Source organism: Zeus faber, assembly GCF_960531495.2.
Source record: "Zeus faber genome assembly, chromosome: 11".
Classification (NCBI taxonomy): Eukaryota; Metazoa; Chordata; class Actinopteri; order Zeiformes; family Zeidae; genus Zeus; species Zeus faber.
In genome coordinates this window covers 8,610,054-8,624,604 of record NC_137205.1, presented here as the reverse complement: position 1 = coordinate 8,624,604, position 14,551 = coordinate 8,610,054, and positions in this window count along the sequence as shown.

The following is a 14,551-nucleotide window of genomic DNA, read 5'->3' as shown; positions in this document are numbered from 1 at the left end:
CTCTCACCAATGTTATTTAACATCTATAGTCACGACCTGCCAGACACAACATCCAAGAAGTACGGCTATGCGGACTACCTGGCCATCATGCTTCGATGCTCAACATGGAACACTATGGAAGAAGGCCTCAACCGAGACATGGGCATCCTGGCAGACTACCTCCAGAAGTGGCACCTTCAGCTCAGCATGGGCAAAACAGTGTCTGCAGCTTACCACCTCTACAACCGGGAGGCAAGAAGGGAACTGGACGTGCATGTTGGCAACATCCGCCTGGAGTTCCAGCAAGCCCCCAAGTACCTCGGCGTATGCTTGGACCGGACGCTGTCCTACAAGCAGCACCTGGATGAAGTGAAGGCCAAGACAACCGCAAGGGTCTCGCTCATCCGCCGCCTTGCAGGCTCGACTTGGGGAGCTTCCCCCCAGACCCTACGCATATCCACGCAAGCCCTGGTCCTACCCGTAGCGGAATACTGTGCCCCTGCCTGGAGCAGAAGTCCACATGCGAACAAGGTGGATACTGTCATCAACAGCGCCCTCCGGATAGTAACTGGTTGTCTGAAACCCACCCCTGTGTCCTACCTGCCAGTCCTAGCTGGTATCGCCCCACCCAGTCTCCGACGGGAAGCAGCTACCCTCGCCCTGGCAAGGAAAGCCCAGAAGAACGACTGGCACATCCTACACAAAGCCACAACAACACCGGCACCACCATGCAGGCTCAAGTCTCGCCATCCCTACAACAAGGCAGCACAAGAGATGCTACAGTCGATCCCTGACGACTTGTCCAAGGACGCCTGGCTGGCAGCATCCTGGAGACAATCGTGGGAGTCAGCTGCGCCCTCCCGCATCCAACGATACATCCGGGACCCAGGAGGAGGTGTAAAAGGAGAAGACATGCCACGCCACCTATGGACCTCGCTGAACCGCCTGCGTACTGGCGTCGGGCCCTTCAAGTCCTCTCTAAAGAAGTGGGGCCTATCCGACAGTGCGTCATGCGAGTGTGGCGAACCTGAACAGACTGCCGAGCACATAATCACCAGCTGCCCCCTATACAGCCCACCCTCAGAAGCTGGCCTTTTTGACCTAGGACTGGAGACGAGGGCGTGGCTATATGACACTGAGTTGGCCATCTGATGATATACGAAAGAAGAGTTTATTTTCATGTGGGTGTTAATAATTAACCACAATACTTGGGCGCCCATGACCCTGTCGCCGGTTCGCCAGTTGTCCGTCCTTTGACCACTTCTGGTAGGTACTCACAACTGCATACTGGGAACACCCCACAAGACCTGCCGTTTTGGAGATGCTCTAACCTAGTCGTTTAGCCATTATAATTTGGCCCTTGCCAAAGTCACTCAGATCCTATTGTTGTTATTCCCTTCGCCTATCAGTGGTTTTAATGTTGCGACTGACCGGTCTATATACACGCCTGTCAAATCCACCTGACATTCAGTTGTTCCGTTTTTTCGCTCCACAATCTTCTCACTACCTTCCTGAGCCCCCAGCGATGGGCCTCAATGCCTCTTCAGACCAGATTTACTTCATAATCACCAATCCCATGTCCAAATCACTGCCAATCTCCTCAGCATCACCAAATGAAATTCCGGTAAAGCCAGCCTCTACTTTAAATCTTGGCAGGACCCAGGCAGGAAACCCACCTACACATCAAGGCATCACACTCAGTTTCTTCCACCCATTCAGCATAACCCGCACACTCAAGGGCTTAGATGGACAATCAACCACCGGCACGCCAAGCATAACCAAGACTGGACGTAGTTCGCCTCCAGAAGGTTTTAAAAGATCGTAAAATTCCATTTCAACACACCGACAATGAAGCCAAACTTTCCACTATTTACTTATCGCTATTCAGAAACTCCTCTTCTAACATCACAGCATTTCCGGGTCACCTATACGATGACTGCCCGCCATCGACCGTCTCCACCCACATCATGACGCCCGTTCCAGCACCACAAGCCTCGGTTTCAGCCAGATCAGAGGCACAGGTCGTATTACCTTATTTTACTCGTATTACCTTACTCATGAGAAAGGAGAGGTCAACCCATATTTTACCAAGATGGTCAGATGATTTGCAACATCTTTTTGCAGGGGGGTATGCCCTCTCAGTGTGTCCCAACAACAACAGCATGACTGGGACTCTTGCAGAACTTCAAGACACCATATCAACATACCAGCACCAGCCACCGCTCTCGACCACCACCCAGATGGCGCATTAGTCACATTTCTCATCCAAGCATTCACCTGTGGCTTACACACCTTTTTATGTCATCTCATGCGCATGTGTGCATGTGCATGTGTGTGTGTGTGCAAGCATGTGTTGTAGTGTGGTGTGTTGCGTGACGAATAAAGACTGTTTCATCCACTTCCCACACTTCCCCCAACTAAAGTAAGCCACCAGCAAGCCCAAAGTCATCAGCAGACTGCAGGAGAAGGAGATTAAGGAGGGTTTCAGGATCGGCCCCTTCCAACAGCCTCCCTTCCCACTCCATCGCATCAGCCCCATTGGGATCGCCACCAAAAAAATATACCACGCAGAGTTTTCCATGCAGTACTCCACTGCCGACCAGGACATTTAACTCATCTGTCTCGCCGGTCACAGCGTTGGCTGGCAAAAGCAGAAATCACCAAAGCCTATAAAGTTCTGCCTCTCCATCCTGACTTTGGGCGTTTCTTTGGGGTTCCTTGGAGAGGCATCTATTACTTTGCTGTACGCCTCACTTTCGGTTGAAGGAGCAGCCCAAAACCCTTCAACCTATTCTCCAAACCATTGTGCTGGATGCTAATTAACAACTACTTCCCTGGTCATGGCACCATTACCTTCCCCTCCCGGCCACGGCATCACCACAGTCTTTACAACTTTATGAGCTTGGTATTGTCACGGAGCCTGGGCTCCTCCTGGTCATCAGCTCCATGACTAAAGTGATGAAAGAAACAATTACTGAAACCACAGTATCTACACTCATCCTCAAACAACCATGTCCACATCCCCATGCTCCTCCAAGGTTCCAATGACAGGACCTCAACCTTCTAAATGTTCTCTGCTCATCGCCGACCCACTACTCAATGGTTACTACCCTCCTGTGCCTGGATCCTGGACTTCCTCACAGCCCGCCCCCAGGTGGTCAGGGTGGGGAAGCACATGTCAAGCTCCCTCACCCTGAATACAGGATCCCCCCAGGGTTGCGTCCTCAGCCCCCTACTGTACTACCTGTACACACATGACTGTGTGGCCGGGTCCAGCTCCAACACCATCATCAAGTTTGCTGACGACACCGTTGTCGTGGGCCTGATCACCGACTGCGACGAGAAGGCCTACCGCGAGGAGGTGGCTGACCTGTCACTCTGGTGCCAGGACAACAGCCTCCACCTGAACGTCAGCAAAACTAAGGAGCTGATTGTGAACGAGGATCACAATCGAGGACACACACGCTCTTGGTGATTAATGGGACTTCTGTTGACAGAGTGAGCAGCTTCAGGTACCTGGGAGTCCACATCACAGAGGACTTAACATGGACTTTACAAGCAGACACTCTGGTGAGAAAGCGTCTTTACCACCTCGGGCAGCTGAGGAAATTCCAGGTCTCGGTGAGGATCCTCAAGTCCTTCTACTCTGGAGCAGTGGAGAGCATCCTGACAGGCAACATCACTGCCTGGTTTGAGAACTGTACTGCTCAGGACAGGCGGGCCCTGCAGAGGGTGGTGCGTTCAGCTGAACGTACCACTGGAACTTCCCTCTCCCCCTTGCAGGAGTTATACACCAGGAGGTGTAGTAGCAGAGCCGAAGGATCATGAAGGATCCTCATCACCCCAACAACGGACTGTTCCAGCTGCTGCGGTCAGGCAAGCCCCTCCGCAGTCACACAGCGAGAACAGAGAGACTGAGACGTAGACAGAGTTTTTTCCCGCAAGCCATTAGTACTTTATTCACATGCCACTTTAATGCACATATCTGTATGTACATAATTGCCTATTCCATATACATAAGCATATTCCCTCTATCTATTCCATTTTATTTCATTTTATTTTATTGTATTTTATTTTATTCTATATATTTTTATTCTATTCTATAAGTATTCGACTTACTGTATTACGTTTTAGGAGTCAGTTAGTTGGTCTATTAGAAAGAAATATTACCGAGGATATATTGGGTGTTATCACCGGGTGCATTGCATTACATTTCGCTGCATATATGTATGAAAGTATGTATATGTATGTGACGAATAAACCTCTTGAATCTTGAATCTTGAATCCCTTCAGGCCATCTCATTCTCATCTTACGACCATTGTCGTCACCCCAGCCTTTCAGACATTGCTGTCCGCACTCATGACTAGGGATTAAACTGTTATAAGAATTTAGTATTTCTGTGTGTCCTCAATAGAACTTATGAAGTATTGTGACATTATGTCCTAACAAGAACAACATGTACTCAAGTGAGTACTTGCGGGAACGGCATGAGCACGGGTAACTTCGTGCAAGACCAACTTGTACGCAATGAGAACAACATGTACGGACAACATGTACGCAACTGATCACAAAGGGACATATGGATCTAAAAGAACTGTTTCCAACCAGAGGCGCTCCAATGGACGTCACAGAGTCTCCATCCTATAAATAGGCTCAGCTCTCTAGAGAGAACTGACCATTTCCTCGGCAACGTCATAATGTGTTGTTGCTCTGTAAATGCTCTCATGTACAGGATTGGATCCTCTTGTACAAGTATTGGTCTCCGATTTTCTCTGTAAGGATCCGTCCACAAACAAAATTTAGAACTCAAATAGATTTAACATTAAATAAGCACCCACCGTGGGCCCCCAATATCTGTCTCCTCTCTCCAGGCAGCAGCCCTCGCGATTCAACAATCAGCTCCAATAGTATTGTTTCACTCCCTGACACTAAAGGTTCCACATGGTATTGCAGTGCTTCTCTTACAAAATAAGATTGCTTTTCTATCTCCAGCATCTTACCATAGAAAGATGTACCACTCTTAACCCCTCTCCACTCTTACCAACAGAAGTAGATGGAGAAATGCATGACTGTATATCAGACACGGAGAAAGTGGTGTTGCCTAGACCAGACTTAACGGACACACCATTCTCCGATACGGGAATAACAATGTATGTAGATGGTTCCTGTAAGAAAAATTTTGACAGATCTATTATTTAAAGGAAAGATCGTTACTATCTACACAGACAGTCAATACGCTTTCTTCACGCTACAGGTTTTTGCAGCACAATGGAAGAACAGAGGGATGGTTACATCCATAGGAAAACCACACATGCAGAACAAAAATAGCTCAGCTTGAAGTAGTACTGTTACCAAAAGCCGCAGCAGTCTGCAAATGCGCCACCCACACAAACAGAATTGATCCAGTTTCACAAGGTTATCACTTCGCCGATGAGGAAGTGAAACTCGCGGCAGCAAGAACGGACATCAACACTGACACTTACACAGTTGAAGCTGAGGTAACACATATAGATCAGGACATTTTGAGAGACCTGCACCTACCTAGAACAGCACCTGCCAACGAGAAGACACAGTGGAATAGAAAGGGGGCGAAACAAACAGACGATGGCATTTGGAAATTCTTAACCAAGGAATGCCGATCTATCCTAAAACATTTTTTAGATTTTCTAAATGGGAAGAAATAATGCCAACAGTAACCAATGATGCAATCACGGTGGCTAAAGCTTTGGCTACCGTGATAGCACCGCGATTCGGGTTTCCAGAAATCATTTACTGCGATAATGGCCCACATTTTAGAAACCAAGTCATATCAAAATTATCCTGCATATATTAGTGTATTAGTGTATTAGGAATATCATCGTTTGAAATGTTATATGGAAGACCTTATAGAATACCTCTCATACAACTCAAGGAAGATGATACAGAATTAACAGAAACAATTTTAACTGATCTAACAATTTAACAATTAACTGATTACATGTGTAAAATATTAAAAAACAAAGATATTAGGGCCCAAGTGTTTTGTCCAACAGAACCAGCAGTGTAGGGAGAGACTCCAGTGAAACCAGGAGACTGGGTGTTCATCAAGATTCTAAAAAAGAAGTGTGGGTCCACTCCATGTTGTCATACCAGTTCTTATTGCCTACCCCCACTGCAGTCCGCATTGCTGAAAGGAAAACCTGGGTCTACCTCACTCACTGCAAAAGAGTGTAACGTGTAACACCTGAAGACACAGATACTGTAAGTAAAACACCAAACCATGGCCGACAAACCATGGCATCCATTTAGGCGCACAGGATATGGTCTTAGAGGAACACTGTGCATATTAACGGTCTTAGCATTAGTAATAGTACCGCCCATACTTTTGGTTGTTTGGGATTTTTGGTATGGGGGACACCAACTCTGTGAACAACTGGACAATGACACCCCTACTGAGCCATCACTAGCATCCACAGCTATGGCAGCCGCATATAGGACCAAGAGTGCCCAATTTGACTTATGTTCCGTAATTCATTGTGGGGATCAACAGAAAGGACATGTATGGTCAATAAAGTATGTCCATCCACTTTCCAAATGCCAAGTTTTGTAACAATGATTTGGCAAAATCAAATGGCATTGGACATGCTGCTGGCTAAGGAGGGTGGCGTTTGTAAAATGTTTGGGGTCGTACGTTGCATTTTCATCCATCGCCCCTGCAGACAGTGTGACCAAAGCATTGATTGGACTGACAGCATTGTCTAAAGAATTGGCAGAAAACGCCGGGATAAAGAATTCCCTTACCAAGTGGCTTGAGAACATCAGAAAATGGTCAAGGATAATACAATCATTATTATTGTCCATCACTGTGATGATTGCGATTGTGGCTACGTGTGGTTGTTGTTGTATCCCATGTATAAGAGGGTTGTCTCAATGATTCATTTAAAACGCTATGACCAAAACAATGCTATATACCAAAATACCTAATGACAACAATGATGACAATACCACTGACAATTATGAACCTCCTATCGACTCCCATCAGGATAATTATGATGACCTCACCCCTGTTGAGAATGTGCTCAAGGTTGCAGGTTCGGACGTCAATCTCGACACCGGCGGACTCTAAGACGACACTGGAGTCTATGAGCCGAAGGAGCCGATGGCCAAGAACAAGGATTTACACGAATCACACCAATGGAAATTCTTACAAAGACACCAATTAGATAACAATTAGATAAACAAGTCTTAGGCATTATGAAAAGTTCATAGAAAATCTCCAAAAGAAGTTATAAATCTCTGATGGCATAATATATGCAGCCAATTAAGATTGTTTGTTTTAACTATGTACATACACGTTAACTGGGAAGGTCAACTGTTTTATATTTTGTTTATGGTGCTAGGATGAGATTCTATTAGGTAGGGAAAGGTCCAGCTGTAGGATCCAATTGGTTGACCAGTCTGTGTTGGACACTTTTATGTTTTATTTACCTTCTTCCCCTTTATTACTTGGCTAGCCTCATTACAAACGTAACGTTCATTATTATTATTATTATTAAAGGTTTCGCATTAATTGTTTACTCACCTCCATTAGGTTAGGGAGTACCTGTGGGTGGTCGCCTAGGCAGAGGGACCTGGTCCATGAGAGAATTTCCCTGTCCAAAAGGATAATGGGTTTTGGAACCGTATCATGTACTGCCTGGCAGGGTTTTCGCTCTCACACTCCAAAAAAATTTACATATGTTATGCTTACTATAAGCATAAAGAGGAGGGAATGTTACAAGAATTTTGTATTTCTGTGTCCTCGAATGAACTATTGTGACATTTTGTCCGAACAAGAACAACATGTACTCAAGTGACTACGTGCGGGGACAGAATGTGCGCAAGTGACAACGTGCGGGAACGGCATGTGCACGGGTGACTACGTGCAAGACCAACACGTACGCAATGAGAAAAACATGTACAAACATCAGGTACGCAACTGATCACAAAGGGACATATGGCTCACAAAGAACTGTTTCCAACCAGAGGCCCTCCAAAGGTCGATGACGTCAGAGAGTCTCCATCCTATAAATAGGCTCAGCTCTCTAGAGAGAACTGACCATTTCCTCGGAAACGTCATATTGTGTTGTTGCTCTGTAAATGCTCCTCTTATACAGGATTGGATCCTCTTGTACAAGATTAAATACTTTATTAACCTGAAGTATTGGTCTCCGATTTCCTCTGTAACGATTAGTCCGTCCACGAACAAAGTTTAGAACTGAAATAGTTTTAACAGAAACGGTTACCAGTTTTACGATAAACTGATGTTAAATTCCAGACAGTTAGTATTACCGTTTAAAATTCGAATTATCTTTAAAACCTTGTTTGATTACTGCACTTTGAAAATCTCACAGAATACTGTCGACCAGCAACAGTGATCTCCCAGTCGCAGGCGCAAACCCAGAACAAACCCAAACATGGCAGAAGGCAGTGACAGCGCTCTTTCAGCCTTCTAAGAGACTAAGTCCAAAGTTCAGTCCTATTTTGATTTTATAAAACTGACCTATTACCACTACTATATAGCGAATGCAAGGTAAGATAACTAAGTCATGGTTTGTCTGTCTAACTTGCAAATAGCTTGTCAATAATGTAAACTGAAGTATTCAATGAATGTTATACTATATATATAAGATATACTCTTGTAAAAACACTACATGTTGTTCTGCTGCTGTATGCGTGGTGTGTCAACAGACTATTCGCCCATTCCACACGATAACATGTTACGTAGTTTAGTCACCTAACCAACACATTGTATAATATAATTACTAACAGATGTTGCCAGGGGTCTCAAGAAAGAGAGCCCATTGCCAGGGGCCCCTGTGATAAGGGAGGTGGAATGTGCTTAGATGTATGTCAGTCAGCTGAACTGTGACCCATAGATTAGAATCAGATGGGCTACGTTGTCTCTCTACAAGTATAAAGGACACTCCCTAGTTCCATTCGGGAGGGAACACATTTGACTTCTGTTCTCTCCCAGACGTCCATGGTAAGTCTGGTTTGATGCTGTTCTTACTTGTAATAAACCTCATATTATAATCAAGTCAGCGTCAGCGGAGAGTCCTTCTTCATCAACACATCATCGACAACAAACAAACTACAACAGCCACGTGGTGCTGAATGCCGACCAACGATTTGTCTGCTAAGAAGTGCGTCAGTGTCTGATGTTGGTTAATGGCGGCTCTGATTGTCGCTCCGGTTTCTGGAAGCTGGATCGTCATCTAGAGAGAATTGACTCTGGACTACTTACCCATATTGGTGACAATCTCCCAGGATTCTACAGTCTCCTGCTGAGGAAATCAGCAGAGCAGGAAGACGATTAATCGGCAGGAGCAAATGCTTCCACAGACTGGTTGAAAAATTTAATTTCTCCAGAAATTGGAGCTGTGTTCCTAAATGCCCCAGATCAGCTCTTGATGCAGATATGGTCAAGAAATGGACCAAATATAAGAAGCCAAACCTCCTCCTACAGTGTCTAGTTCTATTTGTGCCCTACTGGTCTGGCATCCCGCCAATCCTCAGGAGAAGATTGTCTGAGTGCTTTTTCCTGGCTGCACCACACAGGCTAAGATTGGAGGGACTTTGAAAAACTTGATTTTAAAAATCTAGATTCTCTAAAACAGCCAGTGGTGTGTATGGGGGATCTTGAAGCATCTAAAAATGATAAACAACCAAAACAAGCGAAGGGTCTGAAGTCCCAGCCAAGAGTCCAGACCCAGTAGTGCCTTCTGAAAGGACAAAGTGGCAAGAGGAGAAGTAATGAAGCAGGATGTCAAAGCAAAGCCAAAGGCAGCCGGAGATTCTGCTTCTGAAGTGGAGAAAGACCTGGGAAGAGAAGTCTAAGCTCCTTGTTGAAGCCAAGCTAAGGCATCCACAACCAGCTGAGAAACTAGTTCCAAAGAAAGACCCGCTGAAATAAGAGAAAAGGGAAGTGAAGAAGAACAATAATGAGACGGTCCCTGTTGGCACCAAGAAAGAGAATTGAGGGATAAAGAGGATTTTGGAGAGAAGGGTAAAGAATCCTTAAAGGAGGAACTTCAAAGCACAAAACCAAAGGAAGATGTAAAAAGTGACCCAAAGAAGTGGAGCAAGATGAACAGAGAAGAAAACCACTAGATAAGCTTTTAAGGAACTTAAGAAAGGTTTAGGTGGAACTAAAAGCATGGTGTGCAGTCTTCACTAGCTGATGACACTCGTTATCTAACCAGTGAAATACTCCCAAAAAACTCCACGGCAAAGATGTTGATTAATGAAGTTTACTGAGAATCTTGTGAAACTGTAAGCACAATACAGAAATAGTATCAACTTTCTAAGCAGTACTAACGAGGAGCATAGAATAGGTTACCCTACACGTATAGGCAGACAACATTGCACTACGGTGTTAGCTAAGCCACACACCTATTCAGCTACTGTAAAATATGCTTCAACAGTAGTTCAAACACAACATAAGCTGCTGGTTATGTTGCCAGATAAACCATACTCACAGACATTGCTTTAGCTAGCAGAAAAATGAAGAAGCGTTTAAATCCAAGAGCTGATGATGACGGATGGAGCGTATCACCGCCCATGAGTTTCCTTCCAGGGTATCGTTACCGGAATCAGGTTCGCACAGGAAGTGAATGAGTAAATAAGAACGGACCTGTACATGACTTACTAAAGGGTGGTGCTGTTACCCAGCATAAAAATAAACACATTGACTACGTTGAGGCAGCAGAACACATTGCGTTAAACATTTAAGCAAAAAACAAAACATTAAGAATGGAACTGTAAAGAAAGATGGAGGCCTTCTTAAGAAAGACGTTTAAAAAAAAAAAAAAAAAGGAACAAAATCCAAGGCAGGTTTGAAGGAGAAGGATTGTCAGAGCCCTCACCATTCCAAGATGTCCACCTCTGATGACCTGTCATCAGAATTTAAAAACACTAGGATGAGGAGAATGACAAGAATGTTGGTCAAACCCCGAAAGACCACTGTGGTGGTGAGAACCACAAGTTCTGCTGTTTGCTTACGTTTTGCTCTGGTTGTGGAAGAAGAGCCACAGTGTTAACTTTGATCTTACTCCAACTGAATACAGGTTGCTCGAAGGAGCCTTAAAGCCTGGACCAGGTGATTGTGGTAAATCTGATGAAAAATCTGTGGAACTGCTTTCTCCTCCAGACTCTTCTTCTAGTAATGCACCTTTCCATCAATCCTCTGCAGAGGAAATTCAAAGTTCAGGTGGAGACAGCAGTCTTTGTGGCCAGAATACCCCGCCTGGACTTTGAAGAGGGGGTCTTTAAAGAGCTCTGAGCAAAGCTGGCTAGGGGGCAGGGGTGTCTCTCTTTCGAGCTCAGCTTCCCACACTCCGGCCGTCCCGGTTACAATGGACATTTGACTGATTCAGACTCAAGAACGGGAAGGAATTCACCTCTGAAAACCTAGAGAAACATCAATGAATGACTGATGTCCCTGATGATGTAGACCTCTCTTGTTTCAACACCCCAGATCACCAGGGAACCATCAGCAGTATGTGAGCTCTGGCTTAGCTTTATTTAACCTGGTCAAATGGTCGGAAGATTGTGAGCAAGCATTTACTGCCCTGAAGAATGGCATGTGTTGTTGTCCTTTGCAGTCCTGATTTTCAGAAGCGATTCGTTGTCGAGGTGGACACCTCAAATATCTGACTGGGCGTTGTTTTAACCCCAGGAGGAAAAGCGACCAGTATTATACATCAGTGCTAAGCTGTTACCCCGTGAAATCAAATATTCCACCATTGAAAAGGAGGTTCTAGCAATCAAATCAGCAATGGATAGCTCATGCTATTATCTTCTCGGAAGAGAAGATGATCGCGACAATCACCGAGCCCTCTTTCGGATAAATCCAATGAACGACCACAATGATCGCATCACGATTGTATCTTGCCTTGCAACCAACCATTCAGATTCATGATCCGGCTTAAAGTGGGCAAGACCAACCTCATGGTGGATTACCTGTCCCAGTTGGCTACTCCAGGAGGAGGTAAGGTGGCAGATCGTGCAACACACACACACACACACACACACACACACACACACACACACACACACACACACACACACACTAGTTTTCTGAGCCTAGTAGGCGCACACACACTGGATTACCAATATAACATCTTGTAATCTATCTATACTATTGGTAAAGTTAAAAAGGACACTACAAAATTTTATTAAAACATGTTTAACATTTTGTCAAATGTCACTGCTGTATTTTGACTGTGCTCTTACCATCTGCATTACTTCCTGTTTGGCTCCTTTTCAAGGGGGTCCTAAACAGAAATGTACAGAAACACAAAAAAATAAATAACCCACACGTATTCACATGAACATAAATCTCTCCCAGACCCAGCCACTCCCTCACCCACTGATTCCACTGCCAAAATACATACAGCAAATGTACACATACCCATAAAAATAAATCCATTTGCATGCACTTACAAATTAGAAAATTATTTCCATATCTCAAGTATCATTAGAACCAAGAGCAGGTTGTTTGAAAATAATATAAAATAGATGTCTTAAAGAGACAAAGGAAAGTTATTGATCTCAGTGAACTTGACAGACTGTTCCAGTCAGATGGAGCTTTAAATTTAAAGGCACGCTGTCCAATTTCTTTAGAAATTCTAGGGACGAAGAAAAATTATACTCAGTATGCCTTAGAGTATATGATAACCTGTATGGAATAAGAAGTTGTTTTAAATAAGAGGAGTAAGAGGAAGGTAGTTAGAGAAAATACAATTTAAAACAAAATGCAAAGAATGAAAATGTCTACTGTATTTAGATGCTAACCAATTTAGCAACTCATGCATAAAACCATGCTGAATTCGATAAGGATATCCAGAACTAATCCACAGAGACCATTGTAAACTATGTTGAGAGACACAGATTTGTTTGGGGTATTCTGATAGATAATATCTCCATAATCTAGTATTGGTAATTATAAGAATTATTTTCCTGACCTGTAGCGTGAAACAGCTGATAGAGCAAATAGAATAGAGAACATACAGGGAATATTCTCAGGCTGCAATTTATTTTCTTTATCACTCAGTCAATATGGTGCTTAAAAGAAAGTTGAGAATTTAAATTCCTCTTGAGGGATACCTTTTTTCATGATCATAAAATCTGACTGCCCTGATAAGACAAGCTGACATCTATGGTGAAGATATGAGTTGAACCAAAGTAAATAATATTTCCTATGGGGCAGCCAATAGCATACAGTTTGTCAAGGAGGAGGTAGTGATCAACCATATCAAAAGATTAATTTAAGATTTATAAATATTGCGCCTGTAAGCATATTGTTGTCCAATGAAGAGGCTACGTCATTGGTAAATTTTAAGAGAGCAGTAGTTGTTGAGAAATGAGGTCTGAAACCAGATTGGTATGGCGATTCGATGTGGAAATCATTAACACATTGAGATAGTTGATCAAAATAGTTCTATAGTTATTAAGATTGAGAGGATCACCACCTTTATGCAATGGGGTAACTGCCACATTTCTAAATGAATGGAACTGGACATGTGGATAGGGATAGGTTGAATAAGTCAGGAAATGCCAGAACATGAGAAGCAAGTTTGATTAACTTAATCTCCAAACCATCTGGGCCAGCACCTCTACCTGAGCTTGGATTGCAAATAACCTGCTGAGTATCTGTTGGACAGATTCTTCTAAAGGAGAAGTAGGGGCCACATTTAGAGTTATTCAAAGAAATGTCAGAGTAGGGGAAATCAGAAAAATGTGAGCTGCAGAGAGAAGAAACATGCTGGCTAAAGGCTTTGGCAATTATAGAAAGATCATTAACAACTTCATTAACTCTAATATGAGTATGTGGTTTGTGGATGGGGTGGTTTGAGCAGCCACCCCTGATGCTCATTGGTTGGGCTAACCAGCAGTAGGTTTCAAACCCTATCCACACAGACACACTCAGTATAGGAGCCTGTGTCATGACATGTTCAATTTGCTCCTGGGCTAATTCCACCTAGCCTTCTCTCTACAATAAACTGGTGTCAACAACCCCCCGTCGTCAGTGTCTCTGTGTCGGAGGGCCCTGAAAACGCCACTTGGGTGGTTTGTGGTGACGAAACTGCCAACTGGCGCCCCGGCACGAAGAAGAGACAATGCTCCACAGCTGTTTGAAATTATTGAATCATTAGCTAAATAGTCATTATAATAATTTGATGTAGTGTTTCAATTGTACATGTATCCTTAGATGTTTATATGCATTCCAATCGGCAGAATACTTTGTCGATCTGTATTTTTTCCCAAGCTTCATCTCTGTTTAAAGAGACATTAGATCAACTTTAATCTCCTACCTTTAACCTTAAATTGTTGTCCAAGAGGAATGTTTATCTATATTTTGAATAAACTTGGTGTAAATGAAAGTCCACGCATCATCAACAAAGGGTATTAGCTGAAATCCGTCCCAGTTTACGGCAGTTAGGTCTTGAATAAAAAGTTCAGTCTTGATAGTTTTACATTCTCTTACCTTGATGCATTGTGGCGGAAGACTAGGTACTTTAATCTTCCAAACACAGAAAATTATGGAGT